The sequence below is a fragment of the Rosa chinensis genome, chromosome 2 (genome assembly GCF_002994745.2).
Source record: "Rosa chinensis cultivar Old Blush chromosome 2, RchiOBHm-V2, whole genome shotgun sequence".
Lineage (NCBI taxonomy): Eukaryota > Viridiplantae > Streptophyta > Magnoliopsida > Rosales > Rosaceae > Rosa > Rosa chinensis.
In genome coordinates, this window is record NC_037089.1 from 37,654,918 (window position 1) to 37,671,539 (window position 16,622).

The following is a 16,622-nucleotide window of genomic DNA, read 5'->3' on the forward strand; positions in this document are numbered from 1 at the left end:
TCCCCTGTTTCTTGAAGTCGACGCCGCCGTTCCCGAATCAGGACCTCCCCTTTCCGGCTACTTCGGTGCCTTCCGCCGATTCCCCTGTTTCTTAAAGTCGACGCCGTCCCGGAATCAGGGACCCCTTCCCCTCTTTTTAAAACTGCCCCGCCGATTCCCCTCTGTCGGTCTGGTGTGATCCTATGTCAATGGTATAGTCGTCGGCAACAATCGCAAGTTGGCGTAAATTAAATCCGAGTGAGTTCGAGTCACCGGAATTGTGAAGGATTTCATTATTTGGGTTACTGGGTTTTGGGCGATTTGATCTTTGGGGCTGCGCTTTCAGGACTAGAACAACATTAGCAGGTTATTCATCTGTGATTTTTGTATAGTTAATTGTTTTTGTTTATATTTGTTCCTGCGTATCATAAATATTGAATAGTGAATTAGAGTTTTACCAGAATGTATCACCGGAATTACTGAACAGGTGATGGGCTTTATGATGGAGGAGCATAATCAGAAGAATTTTGAAGAGTCCAACTCAGGACCAAAAGGGGTACATTTGGTGGATTCGGCTAATTTGGATGTCGCATGTTTAGAAACAGAAATTGGGAGGTTGACATACACAGTTGATTGCATGGAACCCAAGTTGGAGGATTTAAGATTACATGTATTTAACTTAGAACATGCGATGCTTGAAATATTGAAGGGTGATTGTATTGAGGAAATTGTTTCTGAGGTTGTCGAAATTGTGAGTTTAAAGGCCAATAAGACTCATAACCTGTTGAGTCGAACTGTTGGTACAACCTTTGTGGAGCAAATGGATGAGGATTTGTTTGGTGAACATGGGAGAAGCAGTCAAGACCCACTAAAAAAATTGACCAAGTCACCAGTGCTGGATGGCTATGCTGATGAGGGACCCCATGAGGAACTCATACATGATGAGGTAGCTTCGTGAACACTCCCACCCCCTTGATAAACTGATTAATGTACAGAATGCTATATTCTTTTTAAGTTATTTTTCAACTAAAATTATGTGATACTATTAGAAAATTATATTGTCACCGCCATCATATCAACGCCGCTCTAACTTGCAAACTCTATTTGTTGGTGAACACAGAACAAACCTGACCTCGTTACGAGGGTTAAACAGCAGCCACAAAAGACTCTTCGTTCTCAGAAGCAACAAAGGAGTAAACCCAAAGCCCCAATTTTTGCAATAAGCGGTCTCATCACACCTGAGAATGCACATCTCATGAAATTTTTATTTAGGAAGAATGGAATTGGAGAAGACAAGTGGAGGTAAAAAATTATCCTATTATTTTGTGTAATTACTTATCATTATAATTGTAGGCTCTGATATATGTTCCTAAGTTATTGTAATTGTAGTTTAGTCTGATATAAACCTAGTTATCTCTTTATTCATGAAATTTTATCCACTGTTGTCAAACTAATATTGGATTTAATAGCATAATACTATATCTAAGTTCATCTGTGTGTGTTGGAACCCGGTCATGTTATCAAACTGAAAGTAGGAGTAGGGGCCTTCAGTTAATCAATACAGGGTCAGATTTATATTCCTCACTAAACACTCTTAAATATTCGTGCAGTGAAGTAGTAGCTAGTTATGGTGACTACGCCGTTACTAGAAAGGAATTTCAGTGTCTCTCTCCAGCAACTCCACTATCTTGCAAGGCTAGACTCTCATCTATTTCCCATTGTACATATAATTGTTTAGATATTTTTTTCACACTCATTTAATGTCCAGTTATTATAACCAGGTCATAAACATATCTGCGGCGTATTTGAATGAGCCGGAGTCAGAACATTGGTTTCTCCCTTCCTTTTTTGGGGTATGAACATCTCTTGCCCAAAACATTGCTAGAAAATTTGAGATTATTGCATCCACATGGTTTGGCTAACAAATCATTTCATATCGCAGGAACGAGTTCCTGCGAGGGTAAAAGATGAATCATGTAGCTATGCTAAGTGGCTCACATCAACCATTGAGATGTGTGGTCTGAAGAGGTTTCATCGCCGTCTCCAACAATGCTGCAAGGTAAATTTCTGCAACCATAGTTCCATTATACCTGAAATTTTGTTGAATGTATATTCTTTACCGTATTGAGGACTATGATGTAGATATTCATTCCCTTGCACGACAATATGGAAGACCACTGGATTCTGTTGGTCATGCACCTCCCTGAAAAAAAGGCAGAGGTGCTGGACAGCTTCCCTGATGTAAGGTCACGTGAGAGGCAAATGGATCATGCAAGAGATGTGGTTAGTTCCACAGAGACAATGCCCCTTTTTATTAATTTCATTCTTTGTCTATGATTATGATGTGATATCAATGTGGGCAGATGGCAATGTTGCAGAAGGTATTTGGTAGTGAAACAACATGGTCAAACTCCAAATTATATCACTTTCCATCATTCACTCTTAACTTTTCGGACTTTAACCCAACGCATGAACAAAGGTCTGAGAGTGGGGTATTTGTTATAAGGCACATGCAGTACTACCGTGGCATGTGGTCAACAACGGTTAGTACTGCAACTTACCTAACGACTTTTTTGATGCAATAGACTGATTAAATATTTACTTTTTGTACTTTGGTATCAGTTTCATTCGGAGGACCAGCGTACTCGATTGGCACTTGAAATTGTTCTTCATCCAAGGAATGAACACCGTCAAATATTGATTGGAGCAGCAGCAGGAGCTTCGATGCCGCCAATAGGTGAAAGTGAGCTATTCAAAAATATTCCTCTTCCAGCAACCGGAAGAAAGTTTCGTAGCCACCGTAAGCGGCGAGATCATGTGTCGAAGGACGTCTAGGTTATATCTTGGTCTTAAGTATTAATTAAATGACAGTTTGAGCAATTTATTGTGAGAGCCCATACCCAAAACAGGGTCGTTTTTATTTTGTTTTTGTTTGGTTGTTGTGGTAGTCATATTTTCAGTTTTGGCATCACTTTATCAGTTTATCTAGTGTACTGTTTTCATAGACTTTGTGGTATCCTTGTGTATTATTTTTGTTTCCATGGTCTAGTCTTCGTAATTTTTGTTTGTTTGTTTGGCAGCAATTTGTCTAGTCTTCGTAATTTTTATTTTAGATGCATTACTTATAGTTATACACTGTGTTTGCTTTTTTATTTGAATCCTTTTCTTTTTATTTCTTGAAGCATCCAAACTAAGTTTGAGATTTTGGCCTGGAACAATTTTGAAAGAGTGAAGAAATTTTGTGGTGGCTGTGTATGTTGATGTGTTTTTGATTTCGAGCTTTCAAATATTGAGGTATATTTTGAAATGGATACACAACTGCTCGGTACTATATATAGCTATTGAAGTTGGGAGAAGTATGAGTCAAGGTTAGCACTACTACAAAGCTTTAAGACAATGTAAATAGTAATATAGGAATTCCGTAAGAAGTTAAGGTTTCCAGTTTTTAAGGTGATGCTAATCTGCATATAATCTTGCAATTTTTACAACTTCATTAGTATTCCCTGTTTCCATTTTAATTTAGGTTGATAAGGTGGTCTGGGTTGGAGCTTTTTCACTGTTTTGTTTGTTTGGACTTTGGAAATTGATATTGACTCTTACTTTACGCAATTGTCTTGAAACTCTTTTACTATAATTTTATAAATGTATATCACTTCTCTTGATATTGACAAGGATTCTTTTTTTGAGATCTCTAGACGATTAATTTCTTTGAAGTTGTAAGTTATGAAACAGGGTTTTGGTTAGATTGCTCTATGGTCTCTTACCGCTGCATCTAACCGGGAAAATGCAGGTATATCAATAGGTTTAGATTTTCAACTGCTATTATTTTTGTTGTTGAAGAAAGACAAGTTGATTTGTACCAATTATGGCAGACATTCTGATTTTGTTCATAGTTTTCTGTCCTGAAGCTTATTGATTTATGTATCTGCTATGATTCTCATATTGGTAGGGTGATTTTGTACTTTGCACAAAGTGTTTTGAAAATGGAAACTATGGGAAGAACAAATTGAAGTTAGATTTCAAGTATAACAACCAATACGTTGAAACGAGTGTTCCCTTGGGGTTCAATTCTCCAGGTGGTTTTGGATGCCACACCTAAATTGAAGAAATTTTTGCATTCATTTTCTTTATGGCATTGATATTCGAATAATTGTTGATTTGCTTTTAGTGTTGTTTCTGGGAATTCTTATTAGTGTGTTATTGTTTAGGGTTTGATCTTGGAATTTCAAGATGCTGGCCAATTTTTTTCATAGAATGAATAGACCAACACCTTTTTGAGTGTAGAGTGTAGTACTCTTGCTGCCTGCCATGTTTGTTTACATTAGTATGTTCTTTCTGATATAGAGTGGCATGTTGTTTATATTAGAATGAATGGACCAACAGTTTGTGGGTGTAGTGGTGGATTTCATGGGCCAAGTGGTGGATTTCATGGGCCGGATTGTTGAACTTATCATTATCTAAAAGTATTCAGATAATAGTTTTGATTTAATGAGAAACTGATTAACAGAAATGCATATCTAAAACTTTATTCTGTTATCAATTTGAAATTATGTCTCATTTGAAGTAGGAGACTTATCTGTTAATGAACCTGATTAACATTAAGGATATATACATGATAAACATTAAGTATCTGCAGATGAAATCTTTAGGAAATCTTGGACTCCTTATGGGATGAGCACAAGATTGATACTGGCCCCTATATATAGCAGATTAAGTCCCTGTGTTAACTACACGTTTCTAGCATTGAGTTCAGTCCCATTCTGAAAGCTAAGAGTAGTATAACATAGAAGACTTGTTCTTCTCGTTTTGTTTCTGGTTCGGTGTTGCTGCATTGAAGTTTCTGGAGTTAGCAAGCTTTTGGAGTTCCTGGCTTCTGGAGTTGCTGTGCAGAGTGCAGACAAGGGACGTTGTGGTTGTCAAGGTGTTGCTGGGTTTTGCTGCTGAAGAACAGAAGAGATGGCTGCTGGACAATACAGTGAACCTCTAAACAATGGTAATCATAATGACCCACTATGAGATTTATATACTGTAGCTATTGACTTTTGTGTTCTTTTGATGTATTGTTTTTGTTTTCTTTACATCACTTGGTCCTACAAATGGTTTACTTCAGGAACTGAGGTTGTCACCTTAGGACAGATTCAGCTTTTGACTGGTTGGAATTACAAGAAGTGGAAGAACCAAGTCGAGTTCTATTTGGCAATGAATCAGAACATGGATCTGTGTCTCACTGAAGAACAGCCCTATGAGCTGGATGAAGAAAGCACTGAAGAGGACAAAAAGGCTTATAAAGAGTGGCACAGGGCTAACAAAATGGCCAAGAATGTCATCAGGACCACCCTTTCTGACACCGTTAGAGGCTGTATTGAGGAGCCAGAACATGCAGTGGATTTTCTGGAGGCCATAGCTCAAAAATTCAGGGAAAGTGGCAAGGGTGAAGCTGCAATACTGTCCAAAAGGTTCAATGATCTCAAATTCAGTGGAGTGGGGAGTGTCAGAACCCACATTATGGAGTTGATTGACATCAACAACAAACTCAGAGATCTGGACATGGGTGTCAATGATGCCCAAGTCGTTCATGTAGCCCTGGATTCTCTCCCCAATACTTTCAGTAATCTGAGGACCACCTACAATGCTCTCAAGGAGAAATGGGATGCTGATGAGCTCATTTCCATTTGTGTTGATGAACAGGATAGGATGAGGAAGGAAAGTGCACCCACCACTGCTGTGAATTTGATGGGAAAAGGTAAGGGAAAGAATCAGAACAAGTTCAAACCCAAAAAGACCATTGCTAAGGTACCCACTGAGAAGACTGCTGCTGCAAAACTACTAAAGATTAAGTGCTATTTTTGCAAGAAAACTGGGCACATGAAGAAGCAGTGTGAAGGCTTCAAAAAGTGGATGATCAAAAAGGGTAAGAACTACTTAATTGATTCTAATTCTGTTTTAAATAATTCTGCTTTACATAGTTCAGTGTTTTCTTTGGAAATAAACTTCATTAATGTTAAACCACATACATATTGGTTGGATTCAGGCTCACCAATTCATATAACCAATTCCTTGCAGGGTTTAACAAGGAGGAGAGTGACGCGCTCAAAGCAAGAGCATAATTTAACTCTGAAATATCGTTAGTAGTATAAGCAAATAGGGATCGTTCTATCCGGGGATTGAGGGTACACTTGTAATTGTGAAACAAATAAAGAATTAAAATAATAAAGTATTATTTACAAAAATAAAATAAAGAATAGAAATATATACAAGTAACAAAATAAAAAGGGGGGGTTTAAGAATTATAGAATTGAAAATTAAGATAAATAAAATAAAGAAAATGTAAAAACATATATACAAGGGTGGAACGCAAGGAACAAAGATCAAAATCAATTCCATGTAATCAAATTCGATTCAAACCCTATAATTGTTCTTCCAAGTCATGAGAGAGGAGTTGATCATGTGAAACATTCGAAAGCAAATGATTTCCCATATTTTACTTTTCAATGCTAATTAACCTAAGCGAAAGCACCTAGATTAATCCTATCAAACATGCAATCAAGCCCTAGAAAGCTAGTCAATCATGACATGTTCAACGCATTAGACATAGAGAAAGGCTATCAACTCAAGTGTACAACTTAGTTATGGAAAAGTCCACCTAATTGCAATCCTCTTCAATTAAATTCGATTCTTGTCCAGAACCTTTACTACTTTTGATTCAAGTTACACAAAACGAAAAGTCGATTTCATGTTCTTAAACCTAGCACCAATTACATGCAAATCCTATAAGTGTCGACCCAAATAAGATAAACATATAAAAGTTTTCTGTAAAGCAAATTTAATCGAACAAACTCACATAAGCGACTTAGAATCACAATTATAGAATTCGAAAACTTTATTTAAACATAGAAATTGGGCTTAAACTTTGCCCTAAACATTATTGTTAACTAGAAACAAGTTCATAAGAAATCAAACAAGGAAACCAAAAAGGTTACAAGGAAAAGGAACGAATTACACCGTGAGTGGAGATGGAGATGGAGAGCTAGATGGTTGGATCTTGAATCTTGGAAGCAAGCCTTCAAGGTGGATGATGGAGGATATGATCTTCACGGCTCCTTCTTCTTCTTCCTCTCCTTGCTTGAAAATGCACAACTTTGCAACTAGAGAATGGAGAAGGAAAATGGAAAGGAAATGGAGAGACAAAGAAGATGAAATGGATGAAGGAATTGGTGACTAAGGAAAATGGAGAGGAAATGGAGAGACAAAGAAGATGGAATGGATGAAGGAATTGGTGACTAAGGAAAATGGGAAGGAAATGGAGAGACAAAGAAGATGAGATGGATGAAGGAATGTGTGTGGGAAAATGGAAAGGAAATGGAGAGACAAAGAAGATGAGATGGATGAAGGAAGGTATTTTGAGAGTGAGAGGAGAAGTGTATTTATAGCCCAAAAAATGATGAATGGAGGGTGGAGATGAACATAAATGAAGGGCTAGATATGTTAGACAAATTTGTAAAAAATATCTTCCCACTTGTTTATCACTTGTTCAACTTGAATTGATTTTCCTCCTCAAGATTTTCCTCCTCAAGATTTTCCACTTGGTTGCAACTTTGATTTTCCTCCTCAAGATTTTCCACTTGCTTGCAACTTTGATTTTCCTCCTCAAGATTTTCCACTTGGTTGCAACTTTGATTCTCCTCCTCAAGATTTTCCACTTGGTTGCAACTTTGATTTTCCTCCTCAAGATTTTCCACTTGCTTGCAACTTTGATTTTCCTCCTCAAGATTTTCCACTTGCTTGGAGGTCCTAAAATAGAAACTAATAAGAAAAATAGAAACTTTCCTAAAATGAAAAATGGCAACTTACTAAAAATGATAAATAGAAACTACAAAAATATAAACTTTCTACAAATAGGAACTTTCCCAATCAAAGAATGGAAACTTTCCTAAACAGGATTTTAATAAGGAAATAACGTAAGAAATGTAGGGAAATGCAGTTAAAACGTCGCATTAAAATGCTCCTATCAAATTCCCCCACACTTAGCTTTTGCTAGTCCCTTAGCAAAATCACACTAAGACACACACTAAGACTCAACGAAAATTAAAGACTCTACAAAAACAATGACTCTATTGCCCTTCAACTTTTTGTCTCAGAAATCTCCTACTTTCACAACATCAAGATTAGCACTCAACCAAGAATCAATATGTAGATATTCAAGAGTTAATTAAAACATATAATCCACACATACACAAGTAGGACTTGGTTGTAATAATGGTGATGGTTTCTGTTAAGCATGCTTCGAACAAGTATGATTCATATCCTCACAAGGTATATCCACTCTTTCTTCTCTCAGAATTCAAGACAATGCTTAAAAGCTTATAATCACTCAATTATATGTGAGAGAAAATATTTTGAGGCAATCAAATAGCTCACATATATAAGAAACGAAAAGCACATTGTGAATATAATTTTTTTGAAAAGATCTCATGAAGGATATCAATTACTTGCACGGATGGACCCAAGCCATAGGTTCAACTCTTGTAACTCATCTCCACAAATCAAAGGCTGTCCCATCTTAAGGATCAAGAAGGTCTTATTTAGGGTTGTAATGGGGCCAAGGCTCAAGGTTTTAAGAAACGAAAGGTAAGGAATTTCACAAAGTGTCCTAAAAACCTAGCAGAGCTCATGTAGATGTAGAGACTTCTAGAAATCCACCAAGATATATCAAAACGTCACATCCCATAGAGGTTTTATGAAAGGGCCAAATGTCTTCATGTTAGGCCCAATCTTCACTCTAAACTTCCCTCGAACTAGTGAATTGGACAAAGACCAAATTTTCCAATAGTGGGTCTTCAATTCAAAACAAACTCCAAACTCACCAAGTATGGAGGACTAAAATCCATAAACATTTTTCTTTCTTTTCTTTTCTAGCCGTACACAATTTTTTTTTTCTTTTCCATTTCTTTTTCACGGCTTTCACATAAATTTTTTTTTTTCTCATGGACAAGTCTACCCCCACACTTGAACTTTCACCTCTTCTCAATCTTCTTTCTCAATGCCAAATCCTCAAGTAAAGTCCCAAAATATAGCTCCACTAAGTTTTTAGAACAAAGGGTAGGAGTGTAGATATACTAAAGTTCAGGGTTAAGGATTTAAGGGTGATGAAAGAAAAGGCTTAATGTAAGCTCAAAGGGGTTTATCTAAGAGAGTCCCATGACGGGCACAAATAGGGACACATGCTTATTTGGCAATGGTGATAATTCCTAGGTTGCCTCTATCCCTTCCAGAATCAGGGCCATGTATTGACAAACGTCTCAACAAGCACAAGAGCGAATTCTAGCATTCTCTAGTCCATCAAACTTAATCTATGGCAAGCAATCAATCAAATGAAAGAGTAATGAGATCATCAAAACATCGCCAAGAAATTAAGAATATATTTTTCAATTATCACTCCAAGAAAAAGGGACATGGCTCAAATATCTCACATGGGCTTTTATGAATCAAAACTCATCCTAACATGCTCATATTCTGTACCAAGGTTACGAAATTCATATCCACTACACATGCATGCATTTTTCATATATCTCAATTAACCAAAGAATACCATTTTAAAAATCATCTCAATTTTGTGATCCTCTTTTAATCATGATTTCAGAGATATAGAATCATCCTAGACAGTTGAAAGGGCATCCTAAGACTCAAAAACAAAAACAAAAGTAAAATTTTTTTTTTTTTTCTTTTTCAACAATTTAATTTAATTTCAACACTTAGGTACGGGAACAGGGAGTCTCGATGTGCAATGGGACTGAAACAGCTACCCTTTTTCAAGACTATGTTTAATCCAATATACCTTAGTGTATCACAACATCAATTAAAAACACAATCCAACATCAACTATTTTTTTTTTCTTTATATACTAACTACTAAAAACACAATAAAGCAATAACCCTTCCCCCATACTTAATTCATGCATTGTCCTCAATGTATAAACAAATATAAATCATGCAAAGCATAAATCAAGCATAGAAGAGAAAATGAACACAACGAAACCTAAAACAACTTAAAATTTAAGAAAATAAAATAGAAGGAAGAGTTCAAGAAAGCAAATCTGCGTTTGATGTCTCCTCCACAGCTACAGTTGAAATGGGTTGCCTCCCATGCAGCGCTTAATGTTTAAAGTCTTTCAGCCTAGACTTGTACCTCCATTTACTCCTTTGGAGGAGCGGTATGCGGGCGAGTGGTAGCCCTCTTGCTGGTTTCAGCCTTCGGAGGCGGGTCCTCATGTTGTGATGCAGTAGCGTCCTTGCGAGGAAACCCAGGAGGATAACTCTGCAAGTTATTGACTTCCTGAGCAAGCTTGTTTATTGCAGTGTGACAGCGGATCAAAGAGCAGTTCATCTCAGAGATGTAATCGATCATGCAATTGACTCTCCAATCTGTCACCATAATACCATCGCGGAGAGAGGAACGCAAATCATCAATCGAATCCGACAAGCTTTCCAGGGTGGCCATAGGCCGAGGAGCACGAGCAACTGGTGAGGAAGAAGACTCTCCGGGATGCAGTCTGGGAGAGCGACGAGGCAGAGGAGGGGGACTGCGGGTACGCTCACGGATAGGACGATGGTCCCATGGATGAGTAAGCCCAGCTCTAGTGGCCGCTTGACGACCTTCTTCCTCCAAAGAGAGAATACGGTGTTGATTGACGCCCCTGCGAGGAGTAACCTTGTTTCGAGCCATGAGGAAGTAGAAGGAATTTGAAACTGCACGCTTAGACAAACCTTAGTAAAATCTGGAGGAGACCAAAAATGATGTATATGTAAAGCACAAAATAGGGTAGAAATCTTAACAAGCACAGGGTTTTAACAAAGCTTCTCCGGGAAGGAGAAGAGTTATGACAGTTCACGGCCCAAGAAACACGTATGCACATGAAAAACTCCCCCACGCGTAAATATTCCTTTCTTTTCCGTGATTTACGGCAATTAGGTCTGCTTTCGGCTGTAGCTTGTCTGTCACAACTCCTCGAGAACCGTTTGGTTCCCCCACGCGTCCTTTCTTTTCCTTAATTTACGGCAATCATACCTGCTTTCGGCTGTAGCTTATCTGTTACAGCTCCTCGAGATCAGTTTGGTTCCCCCACGTGTCCTTCACGAGCCAACAGCTTTTCCGTGTTTTCGGGTGACTTTAATCCAACACGTAGATTTAATCTCAGAGATCGTCGATCCAACGGTGGAGATCTGCTCACTCGTTCTATAAATAGGTGCATTCTGAGTGACTGTTCACTCCAAAAGAAAATTCTTCCGAGTTCCAGCCTTTCTCTCTCAACCCTTCAGCCTTTCTTTCGAAACTCAAATCCTTTCTTCATCAACATGGAACCACGAACTCTGCAACTAATGGAGTTACAAACCCAGCAACAAATGGAATTACAAGCCCAGCAACCAACCGAGGAGGGAGGAAGCATCCAAGCAGCCGGGAGTAGTAACCGGTGGGCTCCCACACCACCTCAACTAAGAATCCTCAAGGGCCTTTACTATGATAAGGGTTTTAAGTACCCAACTCCAGAGCAGATTCAAGAGATCTGCCTTCATCTGAAACAGTATGGGCAGATCGAGGACAAGAACGTCTTCTTTTGGTTCCAGAACCTTAAGGCTCGTGAGAGACAGAAGTTGAAGGAATTTCGGAACGTTCTGGTTGGTGGATCTCTCGATCTCAATTTTGGATCCACTAGTTCTACTGATGATGGTAGATCCATTGATCTAAACTTTGGGTCACGTGTCGGCTATGGTGTTGACCCATATTCCTCCTCACCCTTCAACACTAATACCAGTACTACCTCCTTTGGCACAACAGGAGGACAATCTTTCATGGAACAACGAGGAGGAGATCACCAGGAGATTGAAACCCTTCCACTATTCCCCATGCATGGTGAGGACATCTTTGGCAACATGAAGACTACTTCCGAGGGAGGTAGCGGTTATGGCGGTGGCTCTCGCATTTCCCTTGAGCTCAGCCTCAACTCCTACAGAGATGCAGACATGGCTTAGTATAGAGAATTATTATTATTATTATTTTTTTTTAAAAAATTTTTTAAAATTTTTTTTTTTGTAAATAGCTTAATTAAATAAGACTGAATGAATGCAGTTTTTTTTTTTTTTTTTACATTAAATTTTTTTTTTTTTATATAAAGGACTCAAAATAAAAGACAAATATAAATATATATTGGACTCAAAATGAAAGACAAAAATATAAATCTCTTCCCCCACACTTAAATATTGCATTATCTTCAATGTAATCAATTAAAAGCATGCAATGAAATAAGTAAGCATAGATAGAAGACATTTACGAAAACAAATCCTAAAATAAAAACAATAGAGAAAAAATGAAAAATAAAAAGAAATAGGGAAAGAGAAAGCAAATCTGATTATATTCTGAATTGGGTTGCCTCCCAAGTAGCGCTTGTATTTTACGTCTTGCAGCCAGACGGTACCTACATTAAATAAAGTTAGTAACTATAATTAACAAAGAAATACAAAATAAAAACAAGTATAACTATTAATTACAAACTACAAGTATAAACAAGTATATTGTACATAAGACACAAGTTAAGTACTCAAGTGAGTATAAAACGTGAAAAGTATTTATACAAGTTTAAAGTGTGAAACAACAAAATAATTTACACGTATAGAGTATTCACAAGTATTTCTTTTATTATAAACATTATTGATATCGAATCAAATTCCAAGCGGTAAATCAAGTGAACGTGCGGCCCAAGTATAGTCGCCTAGACACAAACTCCCTTTCAAATCGTTTGGGCAACCTTACTGAAATGGCCAGGTGGGGGAGGCCGAACACGAGAGGAAAAATCCATTTTGGCATGAGCTACTCCCACATAGTGGTTTACGCCCATTTGCAAGCACTTCAGGATTCAAAAACCCGTCATGAACGTTGTCCCCTTCCTAGACACCATTTCACATAGGCTTTCTTACTAAGATGAAAAAGTTCATAAGTGTGAAGACAGTTCAACAAGTGTTAATAAAGGCCGCTGATGCGCTCTCGGGAAGCGCACAATTTAACCCTGAAATATCGTTAGTAGTATAAGCAAATAGGGATCGTTCTATTCCGGGGATTGAGGGTACACTTGTAATTGTGAAACAAATAAAGAAAAGTATTATTTACAAAAATAAAATAAAGAATATAAATATATACAAGTGAACAAAAATAAGGGGGGATTTTGTTTTGGATTTTCGAAAATAAAACTAAGTTAACAAAATAATTAAAATGCAAAAACATAAAAATAAAATAGAGTGAGAGAACAAAGATCAAAAACCGAAACATATGATTAAAATTGATTCAAACCCTAATATTGTTCATCTAAGTCATGAGAGAGGAGTTGATCATGTGAAACATTCGAAAGCAAATGATTTCCCATATTTTACTTTTCAATGCTAATTAACCTAAGCGAAAGCACCTAGATTAATCCTATCAAACATGCAATCAAGCCCTAGAAAGCTAGTCAATCATGACATGTTTAATGCATTAGACATAGAGAAAGGCTATCAACTCAAGTGTACAACTTAGTTATGGAAAAGTCCACCTAATTGCAATCCTCTTCAATTAAATTCGATTCTTGTCCAGAACCTTTACTACTTTTGATTCAAGTTACACAAAACGAAAAGTCGATTTCATGTTCTTAAACCTAGCACCAATTACATGCAAATCCTATAAGTGTCGACCCAAATAAGATAAACATATAAAAGTTTTCTGTAAAGCAAATTTAATCGAACAAACTCACATAAGCAACTTAGAATCACAATTATATGAATCTAAAAATTCTCAATTAATCATAAAATTCCAGAAATTAATATTCATTCAAACACATATGTCAACTAGAACAAAACCAACGAAATCAAAGCAAAGGTTACAAAGGAGAATCGGATTACACCGTGAGATGGAGATGAGATGAACGAATTGAGGATGTGGTCTCTTGAATCTCGAAAGCAAGCTTCAAGGATGGTGATGGAGGATGATGCTCACGGCAATTCTTCTTCTCCCTTGGCCTTGCTTGAAATGTTGAATGCACTAGAGGATGGAGAGAAAATGGAAAGGAAATGGAGAGACAAAGAAGATTGAATGGATGAAGGAATTGGTGGGAAAATGAAAACTAAGGAAAATGGAGAGGAAATGGAGAGACAAAGAAGATGAGATGGATGAAGGAATTGGTTTTGAGAGTGAGAGGAGAAGTGTATTTATAGCCCAAAAAATGATGAATGGAGGGTGGAGATGAACATAAATGAAGGGCTAGATATGTTAGACAAATTTGTAAAAAATATCTTCCCACATGTTTATCACTTGTTCAACTTGAATTGATTTTCCTCCTCAAGTTTTTCCACTTGGTTGCAACTTTGATTTTCCTCCTCAAGATTTTCCACTTCCTTGCAACTTTGATTTTTCTCCTCAAGATTTTCCACTTGGTTGCAACTTTGATTTTCCTCCTCAAGATTTTCCACTTGGTTGCAACTTTGATTTTCCTCCTCAAGATTTTCCACTTGCTTGGAGGTCCTAAAAAAATAGAAACTAATAAGAAAAATAGAAACTTTCCTAAAATGAAAAATGGCAACTTACTAAAAATGATAAATAGAAACTACAAAAATATAAACTTTCTACAAATAGGAACTTTCCCAATCAAAGAATGGAAACTTTCCTAAACAGGATTTTAATAAGGAAATAACGTAAGAAATGTAGGGAAATGCAGTTAAAACGTCGCATTAAAATGCTCCTATCAGCCGCCCTCAACCTTAAGGGACCTGAGCTAGGTACCATTAAGGGGTTTAGGCCAATATTAACAAAAGAGACTTCACCTATTCCTCTCAATTTACAACCTACAATTAAAATTCGTGTTCAATAATATAAATAATATTTAAACTAAGTTTTAAACAATTTATATACAACAAATATATACAATAAATGACACAATTTAACAAGTGATTTTTCAATCCCCGGCAACGGCGCCAAAAATTGACGCGCTCAAAGCAAGCGCATAATTTAACCCTGAAATATCGTTAGTAGTATAAGCAAATAGGGATCGTTCTATCCGGGGATTGAGGGTACACTTGTAATTGTGAAACAAATAAAGAATTAAAATAATAAAGTATTATTTACAAAAATAAAATAAAGAATAGAAATATATACAAGTAACAAAATAAAAAGGGGGGGTTTAAGAATTATAGAATTGAAAATTAAGATAAATAAAATAAAGAAAATGTAAAAACATATATACAAGGGTGGAACGCAAGGAACAAAGATCAAAATCAATTCCATGTAATCAAATTCGATTCAAACCCTATAATTGTTCTTCCAAGTCATGAGAGAGGAGTTGATCATGTGAAACATTCGAAAGCAAATGATTTCCCATATTTTACTTTTCAATGCTAATTAACCTAAGCGAAAGCACCTAGATTAATCCTATCAAACATGCAATCAAGCCCTAGAAAGCTAGTCAATCATGACATGTTCAACGCATTAGACATAGAGAAAGGCTATCAACTCAAGTGTACAACTTAGTTATGGAAAAGTCCACCTAATTGCAATCCTCTTCAATTAAATTCGATTCTTGTCCAGAACCTTTACTACTTTTGATTCAAGTTACACAAAACGAAAAGTCGATTTCATGTTCTTAAACCTAGCACCAATTACATGCAAATCCTATAAGTGTCGACCCAAATAAGATAAACATATAAAAGTTTTCTGTAAAGCAAATTTAATCGAACAAACTCACATAAGCGACTTAGAATCACAATTATAGAATTCGAAAACTTTATTTAAACATAGAAATTGGGCTTAAACTTTGCCCTAAACATTATTGTTAACTAGAAACAAGTTCATAAGAAATCAAACAAGGAAACCAAAAAGGTTACAAGGAAAAGGAACGAATTACACCGTGAGTGGAGATGGAGATGGAGAGCTAGATGGTTGGATCTTGAATCTTGGAAGCAAGCCTTCAAGGTGGATGATGGAGGATATGATCTTCACGGCTCCTTCTTCTTCTTCCTCTCCTTGCTTGAAAATGCACAACTTTGCAACTAGAGAATGGAGAAGGAAAATGGAAAGGAAATGGAGAGACAAAGAAGATGAAATGGATGAAGGAATTGGTGACTAAGGAAAATGGAGAGGAAATGGAGAGACAAAGAAGATGGAATGGATGAAGGAATTGGTGACTAAGGAAAATGGGAAGGAAATGGAGAGACAAAGAAGATGAGATGGATGAAGGAAGGTATTTTGAGAGTGAGAGGAGAAGTGTATTTATAGCCCAAAAAATGATGAATGGAGGGTGGAGATGAACATAAATGAAGGGCTAGATATGTTAGACAAATTTGTAAAAAATATCTTCCCACTTGTTTATCACTTGTTCAACTTGAATTGATTTTCCTCCTCAAGATTTTCCACTTGCTTGCAACTTTGATTTTCCTCCTCAAGATTTTCCACTTGGTTGCAACTTTGATTCTCCTCCTCAAGATTTTCCACTTGGTTGCAACTTTGATTTTCCTCCTCAAGATTTTCCATTTGCTTGGAGGTCCTAAAAATAGAAACTAATAAGAAAAATAGAAACTTTCCTAAAATGAAAAATGGCAACTTACTAAAAATGATAAATAGAAACTACAAAA

The 16,622-nt window shown here is 36.8% G+C and overlaps 1 protein-coding gene across 1 annotated transcript in view; it reads right to left on the reverse strand.

Annotated features, from left to right (window-relative positions):
- The window catches only part of LOC112190663, a 42,668-nt gene that overhangs the window by 7,822 nt on the left and 18,224 nt on the right, over positions 1-16,622 (reverse strand). The gene's annotated exons all lie outside the window — the stretch shown is intronic.